Genomic DNA, 18,647 nt, shown 5'->3' on the forward strand with positions numbered 1-18,647 from the left:
TCAAGGAATGATAAGGAGGCTGGGAAGAAGATATGATGTCCTTTATATAGGGCTCAACCCTCGAAATGAGGGTTTTCCATACACAGCGCCTACTCGCCGAGTCCATCCTTGGACTCGCCGAGTTGGCCACTTAACACGCGACCTGAGTCGCGACCCTACTCGCCGAGTCCACACATGGACTCGCCGAGTTGACCTTCAATTTTACACTTTTAGCCCTTCAACTCTACTCTTAATATTTTGGGATGTTACATCTACCTAATAAATAAAGTTTTTTGCCATATGTTATACTCTTATTCATTTTGTCACATATTATTTTATGGTTATAGTAAATTAATGTTTGTCGTCATGTAATTTTATGGGTTTTTTTTCAGTTTATTAAATTCAATTTAATATTTAAAGTTAATAATTACAATAAATTTAATAATAAATGGAATTAATTTCATAAGTAGACTTATCTTTTAAATTCAAATTTTCAAAATGAAAGACTCATTAATTTCCTATGTTTATTTATGTAAATTATTTGTTTTAATTAAAAAAACAATTTAATTTTAGTAATTCAATATTTTTTTAATATTTTATAAATTTAAACATCTTAAATATTTAGACATTTATACTTAACTTTTTTTTCAATAAACCCATCTAATACATGGATACCACAACTAATATATATATATATATATATATATATATATATATATATATATAATATAATATAATATAATATAATATAATATAATATAATCTCTAAATATTATTAAAAGAAAACCTTTAATTCTAAATTGAAGAAATCAGGACCATTGATTTTATTTCATTAATAAATCTTCCACACTTGGATCAGTTTGTTGACATCATCATTGATACATGGAAACCTAAATTTCATTTATTCATTATTCCTAATTTTTCTGCAATTTAAAATTTCAAAACAGCAAATATCCCAAAGTTGCATGCTGATTTTTTGATTTTTCCATAAATTATTCCTTTTTTCCTCACAAATCTCCAAACCCTTAAATGTCACCCCATGGGATCGAAAGTGAAGAGAAGAATATTACATGTTTCTTTTGTTCTGGTTTGAAAATCACAAACATAGATGCCTCACAAATGTTGTGATTTCAATCGGAGAGGATTTTGGCCTATAGTTCGATTGCAGAAGGAATTGACGATATGCAATTCACCAAAAGCGTATTTCAATTTCAATTTTCCCTTCTTGAATTATCCAATAAAACCAGTACACCTCCTTTTCCGTTCTTGATTTGATCCAATAAACCTAGTCGCCACTGCACCACCACCACCACCACCACCATCGATACTGAGAAGGAAAATGGGAAGAACAAACTGCAAATAAATCCCAAAATCAAGAAGCAAAATTAACTTCAAGTTTTAATTCGACTACGACTTCATTCAATTTTAAAGGTCTGTATATCAAAACACTCCTTCCCCGTCTCTAAAAATTCCTCCAAGCCATCTATCTTTTTTACCCTCACACTAAAGCCCTAATCCTTTTTCTTGCGGATTATTTTTTTCAACAGGTGGGAAGAATAAAAAACAATCTTCTAAAAGGAACTTCTATCAGTCCTGTATCCTACTTTGCCTTGCTGCCACCAGACAAAAAAAAACAATTTTTTTTTTCATTCCTATGGAATCAGTCATTCCATTCCTTTCCCCAATTCCATTATACAAAACACTAAACTTTCTTATATTCTTGTTTTTTTTTTTGGCAAGAATCTCAGAGTTATTCAATGAAGCATTTGTTCATTTGGTGCTTAACTCACTATCCCGATTCTTATAAACAATAAGGGAGTTTTGTATATAGTATTTAATGTATTTTGTTTACACAAAAAAAAGTTTATAAATTTTATGTTTTCATTCTGATTATTTTAAAAAGTTTATATAGTTTTGCTGGAGATGGTTTATGAGGATAATTTAGAAGCAAGTGTCGTGATTCTAAAAAGGAAGATTGTCGAGAAGTGGATGGATCTATCTGTAGAACAATCTTATCTTGATACTCTAATTGAAATTCTCAGAGGTTTCAAGAACATGGTATTACATCTCCTCCAATTTCTCTTTTATTACAACTTTGTTCCCTCCATCTAAAAAATAATTGGTCCCCCCATCTCAAGAATAGCTGCAATTAGAATTAGGATAGCATGAATTACAAGGTCAAAAAAGTCAAGTGCATACTCACAGACCAATGAATACAATTCATAGTACACATTCAGAATGATGTTAAAGAAAGAATGTTACTTATACTTGGGACCAACTTTTAATTAAGGTACAGTTGCAGATGAGTTTGGTGACAAAATTAATATATTTTCTAATTTTTCATAATGTTGTGTTGGTTAGACTCTTAGATTTCTTCATGGTCTTTTTAGGTCATCAATATTCATTGTGACATGCTTTTGGTTATTGGCGAAGTTGGTAAGCCCTTTTCAACAAGTCCATATATTATTGCATTTCTAATATCTAAGGTTATCGTTTTGTGTTTTAAGGTTTTCATCGATTAATTAAGCTCAAATTTTACTTTAATTTGCTATTATTGTAGGTTGTAAGTGAGTTTCATGATCAAATCCCTCTAAGAGAACTTTAGCAATACAAATATTAGAGGGAGAGCTTGGTCCCCTATGAAAACCAGCAAGGTCTATTTGTTTAAGTTCAAGTGCAAATAACTTATTTATAAAAACAATTATAAAAAAAAATATTATTTTATGCATTGATATAGGTAGATATTTTGCAGTAGCTAACTAAAAGGTTATGCCTTTATGCTGATGAGTTAGGAAAAGGGTTGGCAGGGGAGTTGGAATATACTTTAAAGACATGAATTACTGTAGAATTTATGGTAATTTTTTTATAGTACATTACGTACTTATATCTACTCTTTTTGGTTATTTCATCTATGGATTTACAAAATAATTACTCTTTAATATTTACCTACTTATGTTTCCTTGAAAGACAAAACAAAAGACTAAGTAGTTATCTCCGGTTGTTACATCCACCATCTGTATCTCTCATTTTCTCAATTTCCTCAATGACTTATTAGAAAGGAAATGAAGATGGAACATTCGGTGATAACTGCTTAGCCTTTTATTTTGTCCTTCAAGGAAGACAATTGCAAAGAAATTAAAAGACATAACTATAGTTATACAAATCGAAGGAGTTTTTTGGTTTTCAAGTGAGTAGATTCAATTCAGTTTTGTGAACTTTATAAGCATCTTCCTTCTAATTCAGTTTTCTCTTAAAAAAAATGTTCTTATGAACTCGTCGAGTTGTTCTTGAGACAAGAAGATTGCCATGAACTCGCCGAGTAATGGCATTGACTCGCCGAGTTACTTCATGAGTGAGTCTGTCTTCCAACTCATTGAGTCATACCCTATGACTCACAACTCCAACTTGCAGACACAAAAGGGAACAACCCTGGGACTCGTGACCCGACTCGCCGGGTCAGATGAACGACTCGCCGAGTCGGCCACATGCAAAAACCATACACGTGATTTTGCTTGGATCTAGCTTATTCCATTCATAGATCTGGGTTCCTAGGGCCTGGTTTACACGTAAACTTTCCAACTTTAGATGTACAAATGCATATAATGGGGATTAGGGGCAAAATAATGGCTAAGAAGGTAGATCTAGGACATTCCTACAATTTACTCCCATAAAGGTTATAGATCTGAGCTTCTAGAGGTCAAACAAGACTAGTTCTAGTGGATACTCAACCTATTACGAATTCTACTTCATGCACAAGTTTGGAAAAGGTTCAAGAAGAGCTCAAAAGGTGCTCTAATGGGGTTTTAAGCATCCAAACAGAATTGAGTAGAGATATACCTCAGAGAACTCTGAAATAGCACCAAGATATCTGGTCTCCTTCTCCTCTTCTTGCTCCACTCTCATTCTTCTCCTAAAAACTTCAAGGAATCACTCTAATCCCTTCAATCTCACAAAAAACGAGTTAGGGTTTGATGTAGGGCGCTCTAAGGGTGAAAGGGTGCGAGCTTGGGTCGCACAAGCTAGCTTAAATAGGGGGCAAACCCTTGGAATTAGGGTTTCATCAAACAGCGATGACTCGCCGAGTCCAGGATATGGACTTGCCAAGTTGCCAACTTAAGCGTGCCCCCGGACCGCGTCCCTACTCGACGAGTCGTACCTACAACTCGCCGAGTCCAATGCTAAAATGACAATTACTTAGATAAATTTTTACGTACAAGGAACCAAGTGCTACAATGAGGCTGTGACCAATTTGTTGGATAAGGTGTCTAAGTCCATAACTATTTCTGGTATGTACTTGACCCGATCCAGCATGGTCCATTTGGGTTGCATGGCACCATGCAATTGGATAGACTAAATGAGAGAAATAACACTTGGAGATTATTAATATATTATAAGTTCTAATATATTAATAATATTATTTGATTAGTTTGATCAAGAATTAATTTAGAATTAATTAAGTGATCAAAAGATAACTAATTAAATATATGGGTTGATTATGTAAATCATCCATATCTTGTATAGTGGGCTAAGAGGCTCCATGGACTATCAAGTTGGGTTCCACCCATAGGATGCTCCATGGATGCTCCATGGGAGTTACAAACCCATGGGTCATGGAAATGAAGAGTCATGACACATTAGGGTTTACATGGTGTAACCCTAGATGTGTCAACACTATATAAGAATCATATTCTCCACCAAAATCGGCTACACTAAGGAAACAAGAGGGCTTGGCCGATTTCAAGAAGTGTGCATTCTCTCAAAAGTCTTTCCAAGAGCATTTGGTGTTGTGTGAAGCATTTGAGGCATCACACTTGGGGTGCTAGGCTCATAAGGTTTCAAGGAACACAAGCAACTACAAGGTAAGTTATTCTATCTATCATTCAAGTTAAAATTGTTCCCCATGTATGCTAGATAGGAATATAGCCTTGGAATTCAACTTTGCATGATAATTAGACAAACATAGATCCAAGGTTATTAGGGTTGCATGTACACTTAGGAAGTGTTAGAATGCTCAAAACCCATCAGTGGTATCATGGCCTAGGCTTGTTTGCTTTTTATTTGTGCTTAAAAGTTGAAAAAAGTCGAAAATCTTGCTGTCTACGAATGGAATCGTCGAGTCCATGGGGGGGGGGGGGGGACTCATCGAGTTCATGTGTATCTTCAACCTACTCGGCGAGTAAGTTCATGCACTCGGCGAGTAGGGTCGACAGATTTCAGAATTTCGACTTTAGTTGCTGGAAATGGACTAGAAACATTACGCTAAACTGTTTTGGTACTTGAAAACTTGTTTTGATGGTGTAATGTTCTTTCTAATTCATTTACAACAACTAGTTATCAAAATTACAAAGTTTTAAGTGTAATTTTGATTTATGAATGTGTTCATATTCATGTTCTTATTCTTATGATGTTTTAGATGATCATAGGAATTATTTGTAACCTATGTGGTAGATTAATTCTTGATCATAATGTGTTTTAATGGAGTCCATAATTTGTCCTCAAGTTATGGAAAACCAAGAGTCACACTTGAATTAAAACCATTAAAAAGAACACAAGAGTTAGAAAAATGAAGAGTCTTCATTTTATTACTCTATTAAACTCATAAGTTACAAGAAATGAAAAGTTTTGAAAGTTACAAAACTTGCCCTCAAGTTTTGGAACAAGTAAAGTTAAGTTAAAACTTTAGTTCCAACCCTTAGAATTTTAAAACTTAAAATTCAACCCTTATACTTATATTATGATGATTTAATATATATATATATATATATATATATATATATATATATATATGTATGTATATATATATATATATGTATGTATAAGAAAAAAGTCGTCTTACCGTTAGTACGCCTCATTCACGAAGCCGGTCTATAAGGTGGGTATAAGGTTGTTGCCTATAAAATGGTGACTTAATGGGTGTCTACTCTCACCCACCGCTTGCTTGAATGGTGGAGGGTCGTTAGCCGAATGGGTAAGACAAGGTCTTATAAATTCTCATTCAAAGTATGATGAATATTATAAAGTAACTAAATGTTTTACTAATTCCCAATCTTAGTTACTTTAAGAAAATTTGAATAAGGTGCTAATCCATGAAATTACACTTTACACTTTGTCTAACTCGTTGGTGGAGCGTGTGTGGTTAACCGGCACACTAACTTGGACTTAACAAGGTAGGTAAAGGGTGAGTTAAGGTTTATTATAGTATCGGTGGAGCGTGTGTGGTTTACCGGCACATCGATTGAGTGATAAACTTTAATGGTACCAAGTGATTTGCATGGTTACTTCACACCTCGTTTTGTGATCCTCGGTATCCCAGTCACAAAACTTGGAGGGCACACTCGAGATTGAAACATGCCTTTGAAAAGTTCATTGAATCTCAAAGAATCTAAGAATTTCTTAGAACCAATCATAAAACCTAATATCTAATATTTCGGTTTTCGTGGTGGAAATTGGTGAATCGTCATTCACCTACCTTTCAAATATGTTATAGATTGGATTACGGCATACCTCTTCTAAGTTATAATATATTGTGATTGGATCCTAGCCTTAATATTACATTTGGGTGTTTTATTAAGGACTCTCTTAATATCTAAACTAATATTGTCCTCTTCCTTCAGATGTCTTCAAACAATGCTACTTCTGGCTCGAATCCTAATGGCTCCTTTATTCTTATGAGCTTGTGTGGGAAAGTCACTTTTGATGGATCCAACTTCAATGAGTGGATCAGAAACATCAGGATGATTACCCGCTACGAGGACAAAGAATATGTCCTCGACAAGGAGCTTAAGGAGATTGATGAGACCACTACAACTCTTCAGGAGATCGCTGACTTCCAGGCACATGAAAGGGATGCTACGAAAGTAGCATGCATCATGATGGCCACAATGATAGCAGAACTCCAAAAGTCCTATGAGGATTTCTACCCTTATGAAATGCACCAAGATTTGATGGAAAGATACCATCAAAGTGCACGATAAGAGAGGTACGAAATCATCTGCTCCATGATAACAACCATGATGAAGGACGGAGATTCCGTCGCGAGCCACATGCAGAAAATGCAAAGATATGTGGATCGATTGTTGAAGCTTAATGTGAACTTCCCTGAGGAGCTTGCAATAGATATAATTTTGCGCTCCTTACCATCGTGCTATGATCAATTCCGCATGACATATCACATGAATAAGGAAGAGGTCACACTCAGCAAACTTCAGGGACTTCTCAAGACCGCAGAATCAGGTCTTAAGGGGAAGTCGGTTGTTAACACTCCTACTCCAAACTCCACTCCGGTTTTGGCAATCGAGAAAAGTCGAGGGAAGAAGAGAAAGAGTTCTTCGAAGGGTACCAAGGTTAGGACCCTTGATGGCTCTTCTTCAAGTGGAACCAAGAAAGGTTTTGTCACTCCTTCTTCTGACCCAAAAGAGGCTGAATGCTTCTATTGCCATGAAAAATCACATTGGAAGCGGAACTGCCCAAAATACCAGCAAGATGTGAAGGATGGGAAAGTTAAACCCAACCATGCAGGTATTTACACTATCATTTCTAATAACTCACCCCATTCGAAATCTTGGGTCCTTGATACCGGTTGTGGTATTCACATTTGTTGTGACTTGCAGGGACTAGGAAGAAGTGAGAATGTGGAGCAAGGAAGAATAAACTTAATCATGGGGAATAGGAAAGTTACACCTGTCACCAAGATTGGAGTTTATACTTTATCGCTAAGTATTGGGTTAAATTTAGATTTGAATATAAATGTTGTTATTCGCCAGAAATGGCAAGAAATATTATTTCCTTTCATGCATTGTATAAACAAGGTTTCACCTTTTCATTTGATAATGAAGTTGGTTCGATTAATGCTTTCTTTAATAATGTTCTTTATTTTAAATCATTACCTTGTGATGGTGTGTATGAAGCTGTATCTATTGTAGATAACTTAGGAAATAATGTTTTGTGTATTGATTCTCCTAATAATAATAACTTGGATAAAGCATCATTTGGCATTGTCGTCTTGGACATATAAGCAAGAAACGCATAGGCCAACTCCAAAAGGATGGAGTCTTGGAGTCATTTGACCTAAAGTCAGATGATAGTTGCGAATCATGCTTACTTGGAAAACTGGCAAAGTCACCCTTCACAGGCTCGTGTGAAAGGGGTGAAGGTTTGTTAGACCTTATACACACGCATGTGTGTGGACCATTCAAACATGCCACAAGGGATGCTAATCGTTATTATTTGACTTTTACTGATGATTACAGTAGATATGGATATGTCTACTTAATCAAGCATAAGTCAGAGACTTTCGAGAGGTTTAAGGCATTTAAACAGGAAGTCGAGAATCAATTGGGCAGGAACATTAAGATGCTTCGATCCGATCGAGGTGGTGAGTATCTTAGTTCAGAATTCCTCGACTATCTAAGGGAATGTGGGATTGTCTCACAATTGACACCTCCCAGGACACCGCAGTTGAATGGTGTGGCTGAGAGGCGTAATCGAACCTTGTTAGACATGGTTCGTTCCATGATGAGTCGAGCTTCGCTACCAATCTCATTCTGGGGGTATGCCTTAGAGACTGCCGCCCATATTCTTAATCTAGTCCCTACAAAGAAAGTTGCCAAAACTCCTCACGAGATGTGGACTGGTAAAGTACCTAAACTAAACCACATCAAATTTTGGGGTTGCGAGGCTTTCGTGAGACGTGAGACTCATGATAAGCTCGAACCTCGAAGCGAGAGGTGTATTTTCATCGGCTACCCACAGCAATCCTTTGGTTACCTCTTCTACAGACCTAGTGACAATGTGGTCTTTGTAGCAAGAAGAGGAGACAGTGGGAGGCAAATTGATCTTGAAGAAATTCAAGAGTCAAGTGGTAAAGGAACTTCAAACTCTAGTCCTCAACTTGAGGAGGAAACTCATGTTGAGCCAATTGACGAATCTGTACCTCTGAGACGTTCCACGAGAGTTAGGAGTGCACCTGAGCATTACTATGGATTCCATATTACTGCAGAAGGTGAGACACTTATTAGTGATGGGAAACTAGTAAGTCAAGATGACCCTAATAGCTACGAGGAAGCCATGGCAGGCCCCGAGTCTACTAAATGGAAAGAGGCTATGGATAGCGAGATACAATCCATGTATGACAATCAAGTTTGGAACTTGGTTGAGAATGTAGCAGGTCGTAAGACTGTAGGGTGCAAATGGGTCTTCAAGAAGAAGACCGACATGGATGGCAAAGTACACACTTATAAGGCTAGACTGGTTGCAAAGGGCTTCTCTCAAATTCCTGGAGTGGATTATGATGAGTCCTTTTCTCCGGTAGCCAAGATTAAGTCTATTCGGGTTCTGTTAGCCATAGTTGCATTTCATGACTATGAAATATGGCAAATGGATGTCAAAACCGCTTTCCTTAATGGAAAGTTGGCTGAAGATGTTTACATGAGTCAGCCATAGGGTTTTGTCAGCAACGAGTACCCTAATAGAGTGTGTAAGCTTGAGAAATCCATCTATGGATTAAAGCAAGCACCTCGCAGATGGAATCTTTGCTTTGATGAAAAGGTCAAGGAATTTGGCTTTTCTAGGAGTGAAGATGAATCTTGTGTGTATGTCAAGGCTAGTGGGAGTATAGTTAGCTTTTTGGTATTGTATGTGGATGACATACTACTCATAGGAAACGACATTCCAACCCTACAGGAAGTAAAGTCCTGGCTTGGGAAGTGTTTCGCTATGAAAGACCTTGGTGAAGCTGCCTATATTTTAGGGATAAGGATCTTGAGAGATCGGAGTAAAAGACTAATTGGACTTAGTCAGAGTACCTACTTGGATAAGGTGCTGGAAAGATTCAGCATGCAGGACTCCAAGAAAGGAGAGTTACCCATCCAGAGTAACGCCAAGTTGAGTAAGACACAAAGCCCTAGCACTGAGGCTGAGATAGCAGAAATGAGTCGAATACCTTATGCTTCGGCTGTAGGATCGATCATGTATGCTATGATGTGTACTCAACTTGATGTAGCTTTTGTGTAACAGCCCAAAATCTCAGGTATTGTTTAATTATGTTTTTGGGGTGAGTTAAGAGGGGACTCGGCGAGTCGGAGCCTAGACTCGCCGAGTAGGATCGCAGACTTGGTCGCGGGTCCGCGACTGGACTCGACGAGTCCAGATATGGACTCGGCGAGTCGATGCTGTTCAGCAGAAACCCTAACCGTTCGGTTTTGGATCGTATATAATGCTCTTATATGCCGTCATTGTCCGTCTTTAGTCGATTGAGAGGAACCCTAAACGACTGTGGGCATCTAGAGCAAGATTGGAGGATATTAGGGCTTGAAGAAATTGTTGGGCAAGGAGGAGAAGGGTTTTGGCTAAAGGAACGGCAAGGGATTTGAATTCTGCGGTTTGGAGACACAGAGAGGGCATATTCCAGGTAATATTTCGGATTCCTTTCTGTTTGTTGATGTATGCATGGATTTAGGGTTTATGGAACCCATTTGGGTGATCAGATGAACTAGTGCCTTGTTACCCAACGACTATAATCTTGTATTAGGACTTTAAGGGTCCAGAGGGTCCCATGCTTGTGTATTTCGGGACGAGACTCATCTCAGGAAGCAGTTGATCGACTGCATGGCGTGGACTCGCCGAGTCCGATGAGCAGACTCGGCGAGTAGGTTGGAGAATTACTGGAACTCGTCGAGCTGTTCTTCAGACTCGACGAGTGGAGTCGGGGTGGCCCCGCGATTCCTCCAGGGGTAACTCGTCGGGTCGAGGAGGACACTCGACGAGTAGATAAGGAATCTCAGAAAGTTGGAGGACGTCTAGACTCGCCGAGTCGCCATGGTACACGCCGAGTCCGGTCGAGTTGACCGTTGACCGTTGACCAGAGTTGACCTAAGTCTGACTTCTTAGGGATAGTCACACTTAGAGGATATAAGTGTTAATGAGATATGTGATGTTATAGGGAGGTTGTAGCTCGTCGGATTGTGCTCGAGTCATTTCAGGATTTACTAGCTTTCAGCTTTTACGAGGTGAGTCTTCTCACTATACTGTACCCGGAAGGGTTTGACTGTGTGACCGGAAGGTCGGATATGATATGTGATATGTATGCTATATGTGATAAGTTATTTGTTATCTGTGAGCTATGTATGTTATGTGGGCCGGAAGGCGATTATGTTATGGGCCGGAAGGCGTTGTGTTGAGGACCGGAAGGTCAGGGCCTGGAAAGACGTATGTGTGTAAGTGTATATTGGGGAACTCACTAAGCATTTATGCTTACAGTTGTTGTGTATGTATTTCAGGTACTAGTGAGGACCGTGGGAAGGCGCCGGCGTGATCAATACACACTGAAGAATGCTTTTATGATCTTGGGATTTTGAATATTTATATTTGACAGAATACTTAAACTATTTATGCCTTGTTTTGAATGGAAATAATTATATTTTAAAAATGAAAAATTTGTTTGAAAATTTGCGTTGTTACAATTGGTATCAGAGCCTTGGTTTGAGGGATTCGGGTGCACCTTCGGGCGTAACTGAACTCAAGCCGAGGATTTGAGGAAACTTTTTAAATAAAGGCATAAACTTTTGTAAATGGTTTTGTGGTAAGCAAGAAAGAAGTAGTGTGTACGATCAGTCAGCGCCCGAACGGTAAAGATCCCCAAAATACCTTACAATATTATATGATATGAATTGTTATGCATGCTAGAAGACTAGGTATTCATGATAGGACTAGAGTGGCCTGATTTGTGATGCCTTAGTCTAGGGAAGTTTGCCTATATGAGATGCGTTGCTAGTATGCGGGTAGATAGTGCATATCAGAAGTAGAGTACTCACTATCCGGAGTTTGGGGAGGAGGACTTGGGATGAACGCTGATGCGGTGTGGTCGGTAGTATTGGGCCCATACTACCGAAGACACCGGGTCAGTGGGAGACCCAAGTAAGAATCCCTGGATATCGGGGACTGAGTAGGGTTGCGTATCGAGTACAATTATACTCGGTGGAGTCTCTGATAGTTTTATGTTGTATTTCAGAGACGTCATGGTTAGACCACACCACGGAGCGAGTACGAGCGGTGTGAGTGACGAGGATATTCGTCAGATGATTCACGAGGAGGTGGCGGCCGCGATCCGGGCTGAGATCCCGGAGATGTTTGGGTCTATTAAGACCACCCTGATGGAGACATTCGATGAGCGGTACGCCGCGTTGACTGAGGCTGCAACCGCTGCAGCTACCGCAGCTGTGGCCGCTGCTAGGCCACAGGGAGGTGACTCGTTGCTGTTCCGAGAGTTCAGCAACACGAAGCCACCGGAGTTCGATGGGACGCAGGATCCGATTGCTGCGATGAGGTGGATCGCAGACATAGAGGGGTGCTTCTACACGTGTTCATGCCCGGAGCACCTGAGGGTACGGTTCGCTTTGAACCAGCTCCGTCTGGGAGCGAAGGACTGGTGGAAGTTCGTGACAGCGAACTTCACTATGGCAGAGACTACAGCGGTGACATGGGAGGGGTTTACTACCATGTTCAGGGATGAGTACGTTCCCCCGGTGGAACGGGAACGATTGGTTCAGGAATTCTTAACCCTCAAGCAGGGTACTGATTCGGTGGCGGCGATCACGCGGAAGTTTCATGAGAGGGCGATGTTTTGCCCCGAGTTGGTGGCCACAGAGCAGGCTCGGATGAGCCGGTACTTGGGTGTCCTGAGGAGGGAGATCCGGGAGTTTGTGTCAAACTCCACTTATCATACTTTTACTGAGCTTCAGGCGAATCCCAGGAAGCGTGAGATCGAGTTGGAGACTCAGGCCAGGGAGGAGGCCGAGTCTCAGCAGGCAGACCGGCGGCCGGCTCAGTCTCAGCCGGCAGCCAAGCGGATCAAGTCCGCCGATTCGAGGGCGGGAGGTTCGAAGAGCCGCACTTGCGGAAAGTGCGACAAGGGTCACGATGGGGCGTGTCGAGCCGGTGCTTGCTACAAGTGCGGCAAGGAGGGGCACATTGCTAGGGAGTGCCCCAAGGGGTTTATGGTTTGCTTTCATTGCAACCAGACCGGCCATCGAAAGGCCGAGTGTCCGCAGCTTCGTCAGGGATCTGCACCTATTGCTAGGACTACTGAGACTCGACCGGTGAAGGTCGAGGCCCCGAGGGCTCGTGGGAGAGCCTTTCAGCTGACTGCGGAGGAGGTCCGCGCTGCGCCCGATGTCGTGGCAGGTATGTTGTAATTCATGTATTTATTTTAAATGTCGAGATGTTATGCTTATGTTATTATATGCGTAGGTACTTTCCTTGTGAACTCTGTGCCTGCCTTAGTGTTATTTGACTCGGGTGCGAGTAGGTCCTTTGTGTCCTTAGCCTTTAGTCAGCATATCAGCGTTAGTCATGAGTCGTTGTGTCGACCTCTGAGAGTTTCTATAGCTGACGAGAAAGTGATTTGTGCTACGGAGGTTCTTCGGGGATGTGTACTAGAGATTTTCGGGGTTGAATTCCCGATTGACCTGATTCCTATTGCGATGGGTGATGTCTGTGTCATCGTGGGCATGGACTGGTTGAGCCGATTCGGCGCTGTCATCGACTGTGAGCGTCAGTTGGTGACTATACGAGACCCTAGCGGGGGAGTTCTTTCGGTGTACGGCGAGGGTACCCGCTCGGGATCAGCTTTTTGTTCGGCCGCTAGGGCGAGGCAGTGTCTACAACAGGGCTGTAAGGGTTTTGTGGCGTATGTGATGGATACGCGGGAGGTTTCCGAGAGACCAAAATCAGTTGAGGAGGTTCCTGTGGTGCGCGAGTTTCCAGATGTTTTCCCCGAGGAGTTGCCGGGAGTACCTCCTGTGAGGCAAGTAGAGTTTGGTATCGATCTAGTTCCGGGGGCCGCGCCTATTGCTAAAGTGCCTTATCGTCTTGCACCTCCAGAGATGCAAGAGTTGTCCTCGCAGCTCCAGGAGTTGCTGGGGAAGGGATTCATTCGGCCGAGCAGCTCGCCATGGGGAGCACCTATTCTGTTCGTCAAGAAGAAGGATGGTTCACACCGGATGTGTATTGACTACCGGGAGTTGAACAAGGTGACGGTCAAGAACCGCTATCCGTTACCGAGGATCGATGATCTATTCGATCAGTTGCAAGGGGCATCTTGGTTTTCCAAGATCGATTTGAGATCAGGGTACCATCAGGTAAGAGTACGGGATGAGGACGTTCAGAAGACAGCATTCAGGACGTGATATGGGCATTATGAGTTTGTGGTGATGCCTTTCGGGCTCACCAATGCTCCGGCTGTGTTCATGGATCTCATGAATAGGGTATGCAGACCGATGTTGGATCGGTCAGTAATTGTATTTATCGACGACATTCTGGTGTATTCTAGATCTAGAGAGCAGCATGAGGAGCATTTGAGGGAGGTCCTCGAGGTATTGAGGTCGGAGAAGCTTTATGCAAAGTTCTCCAAATGTGACTTCTGGCTGCGGGAGGTCCAATTTCTAGGACATGTTGTTAATCAGAAAGGGATATTGGTCGATCCGGCCAAGGTTGAGGCGGTGATGAGTTGGGAGGTGCCGAAGTCACCCTCTGAGATCAGGAGCTTCCTTGGATTGGCAGGGTATTATCGGAGGTTCATTAAGGATTTTTCCAAGATCGCAGTGCCGCTCACCAGATTGACCCGGAAGGGTGTTGCATTCTCATGGGGGCCCGAGCAGCAGACCTCCTTTGAGACACTTCGCCAGAGGTTGTGCGAAGCCCCGGTATTAGCTCTCCCAGAAGGGATGGAGGATTTTGTGGTGTATTGCGACGCATCGATTTCGGGACTGGGTGCAGTGTTGATGCAGAGGGGTCATGTGATAGCGTATGCGTCGAGGCAGCTGAAGCCTCATGAGGCGAGATATCCCACGCATGATTTAGAGTTGGGGGCAGTAGTGTTCGCTCTCAAGATTTGGCGTCACTACCTGTATGGGGTTCGATGTACGATATATACGGACCATAAGAGCTTGAAGTATTTGATGGATCAGCCCAACCTAAATATGCGTCAGAGGAGGTGGTTGGATGTGGTCAAGGATTATGATTGTGAGATACTGTACCACCCAGGCAAGGCTAATGTGGTAGTTGATGCGTTGAGCCGCAGGGCGGAGAGCACTCCATTGCGAGATGTATGCTTGAGACTGACGGTGATGACTCCAGTATTGGATGCTATTCGTGGGGCGCAGGCCGAAGCTGTGCGACCAGAAATGCAGAAGAAAGAGCGGGTCGTGGGATTAATTTCAGAGTTCGTTAAGGATGGGCGAGGGCTTATGATGTTTCAGGGTCGGATTTGGGTACCGTTTGTGGGCGGTACACATACTACTTTGATGGAGGAGGCTCATAGATCGAAATTCTCGATCCATCCCGGTGCTACGAAGATGTATTTGGACTTGAGGAAGGAATATTGGTGGCCTTGTATGAAGAGAGACGTCGCATGGTTCGTTGAGAGGTGCTTGACCTGTCGTAGGGTTAAGGCCGAGCACCAGAGACCGCATGGCAAGTTACAACCATTGGAGATCCCCGAGTGGAAGTGGGAACAAATCACTATGGATTTCATCACCAAATTGCCGAGGACTGCCAGGGGAGTTGATGCAATTTGGGTGATTGTGGATAGGTTGACAAAGAGTGCACACTTCCTTGCCATCAGTGAGAGTTCTTCAGCGGAGAAGTTGGCAGAGATATATGTGAAAGAAGTGGTATCTCGGCATGGGGTGCCGATCTCGATTGTGTCAGACCGTGATGTGCGTTTCACTTCCAGGTTCTGGAAGAAATTTCATGAGTAACTGGGTACTAAATTGCATTTTAGTACCGCACACCATCCCCAGACAGACGGTCAGAGCGAGCGGACGATTCAGACGCTGGAGGACATGCTTCAAGCGTGTGTGTTAGACTTCGGGGGTAGTTGGGATGTGTATTTACCATTGGCAGAGTTTTCCTACAACAACAGCCATCATTCGAGCATTGGTATGCCACCTTTTGAGCTGTTGTATGGTAGGAGGTGTCGGACCCCCATTTGCTGGGGAGAGGTAGGACAGAGAGTGATGGGCAGCACGGAGATCGTGCTTCAGACGACAGAGCAGATTCAGCAAGTTAGACAGAGGTTATTGACCGCCCAGAGCCGGCAGAAGAGCTATGCAGACAGGCGCCGATCCGAGCTTGAATTTCAGGTCGGCGACTTCGTTCTCCTGAAGGTCTCTCCTTGGAAAGGAGTGATTCGATTCAGGAAAAGGGGCAAGTTGGGTCCCTGGTATATTGGGCCATTTCGTGTGATTGCAAGGATAGGCCGGGTAGCCTATCGGTTGGAGTTGCCAGCGGAGTTGGGTCAGATCCACGACACTTTTCATGTGTCGCAGTTGAGGAAGTGCATAGCCGATGAGTCGGCAGTGGTTCCATTGGAGGATATTCAGGTGGATGTGAGCCTGAATTACGCGGAGAGACCAGTGGCTATCAGAGATCGAAAGATCAAGGCTCTGAGGAATAAGGAGGTACCTCTGGTGTTGGTTCAATGGCAACACCGTAAGGGATCGGAAATGACTTGGGAACCGGAACGCGAGATGCGGGAGCAGCATCCGGAACTATTTGCAGAGTGAGACTTCGAGGGCGAAGTCTAATCCAAGTGGGGGAGAATTGTAACAGCCCGAAATGTCAGGTATTGTTTAATTATGTTTTTGGGGTGAGTTAAGAGGGGACTCTGCGAGTCGGAGCCTAGACTCGCCGAGTAGGATCGCAGACTTGGTCGCGGGTCCGCGACTGGACTCGACGAGTCCAGATATGGACTCGGCGAGTGGACGCTGTTCAGCAGAAATCCTAACCGTTCGGTTTTGGATCGTATATAATGCTCTTATATGCTGTCATTGTCCGTCTTTAGTCGATTGAGAGGAACCCTAAACGACTGTGGGCATCTAGAGCAAGATTGGAGGATATTAGGGCTTGAAGAAATTGTTGGGCAAGGAGGAGAAGGGTTTTGGCTAAAGGAACGGCAAGGGATTCGAATTCTGCGGTTTGGAGACACAGAGAGGGCATATTCCAGGTAATATTTCGGATTCCTTTCTGTTTGTTGATGTATGCATGGATTTAGGGTTTATGGAACCCATTTGGGTGATCAGATGAACTAGTGCCTTGTCACCCAACGACTATAATCTTGTATTAGGACTTTAAGGGTCCAGAGGGTCCCATGCTTGTGTATTTCGGGACGAGACTCATCTCAGGAAGCAGTTGATCGACTGCATGGCGTGGACTCGCCGAGTCCGATGAGCAGACTCGGCGAGTAGGTTGGAGAATTACTGGAACTCGTCGAGCTGTTCTTCAGACTCGACGAGTGGAGTCGGGGTGGCCCCGCGATTCCTCCAGGGGTAACTCGTCGGGTCGAGGAGGACACTCGACGAGTAGATAAGGAATCTCAGAAAGTTGGAGGACGTCTAGACTCGCCGAGTCGCCATGGTATTCGCCGAGTCCGGTCGAGTTGACCGTTGACCGTTGACCAGAGTTGACCTAAGTCTGACTTCTTAGGGATAGTCACACTTAGAGGATATAAGTGTTAATGAGATATGTGATGTTATAGGGAGGTTGTAGCTCGTCGGATTGTGCTCGAGTCATTTCAGGATTTACTAGCTTTCAGCTTTTACGAGGTGAGTCTTCTCACTATACTATACCCGGAAGGGTTTGACTGTGTGACCGGAAGGTCGGATATGATATGTGATATGTATGCTATATGTGATAAGTTATTTGTTATCTGTGAGCTATGTATGTTATGTGGGCCGGAAGGCGATTATGTTATGGGCCGGAAGGCGTTGTGTTGAGGACCGGAAGGTCAGGGCCTGGAAAGACGTATGTGTGTAAGTGTATATTGGGGAACTCACTAAGCATTTATGCTTACAGTTGTTGTGTATGTATTTCAGGTACTAGTGAGGACCGTGGGAAGGCGCCGGCGTGATCAATACACACTGAAGAATGCTTTTATGATCTTGGGATTTTGAATATTTATATTTGACAGAATACTTAAACTATTTATGCCTTGTTTTGAATGGAAATAATTATATTTTAAAAATGAAAAATTTGTTTGAAAATTTGCGTTGTTACAATTTTGCCCTGAGCATGGTTAGCAGGTTTCAGGGGAACCCTTGCAAGGCACACTGGACTGCGGTAAAGAATATTCTCAAGTACTTACGAAGGACTAAGGACCGGGTCCTTACCCTCGGTGGGAGTGATGACTTGATAGTTGTAGGGTATAGTGATGCTAGCTTCCATACTGATAGGGATAATTTCCGCTCTCAGTCAAGCTGGGTCTTTAACCTAAATGGAGGAGCAATTTCTTGGAAGAGTTCCAAGCAAGAGACAGTGGCAGATTCTACTTGTGAATCAGAGTATATTGCAGCGAGCGAGGCGGAAAAGGAGGCTATATGGCTAAAGAACTTCATCGGAGACCTTGGAGTTGTACCAGCTATTAAAGAGCCAATGAAAATTTTTTGTGATAGTGAAAGCGCTGTTGCCTTAGCCAAGGAACCAAGGGATCACGGGAGATCCAGACACATCGACAGAAAATACCATTTTATTAGACATCGAATAGAAGAAGGACTCCTCGTGACAAAGAGGGTATCATCGGATGAGAATCCAACAGATCCCCTCACGAAGAGACTGACTCGGGTTAAGCATCTCCAGCATGCTCGGAGCATAGGGCTGAAGGATGATATTAGATT

The sequence above is a fragment of the Lactuca sativa genome, chromosome 2 (genome assembly GCF_002870075.4).
Source record: "Lactuca sativa cultivar Salinas chromosome 2, Lsat_Salinas_v11, whole genome shotgun sequence".
Taxonomy (NCBI): Eukaryota; Viridiplantae; Streptophyta; class Magnoliopsida; order Asterales; family Asteraceae; genus Lactuca; species Lactuca sativa.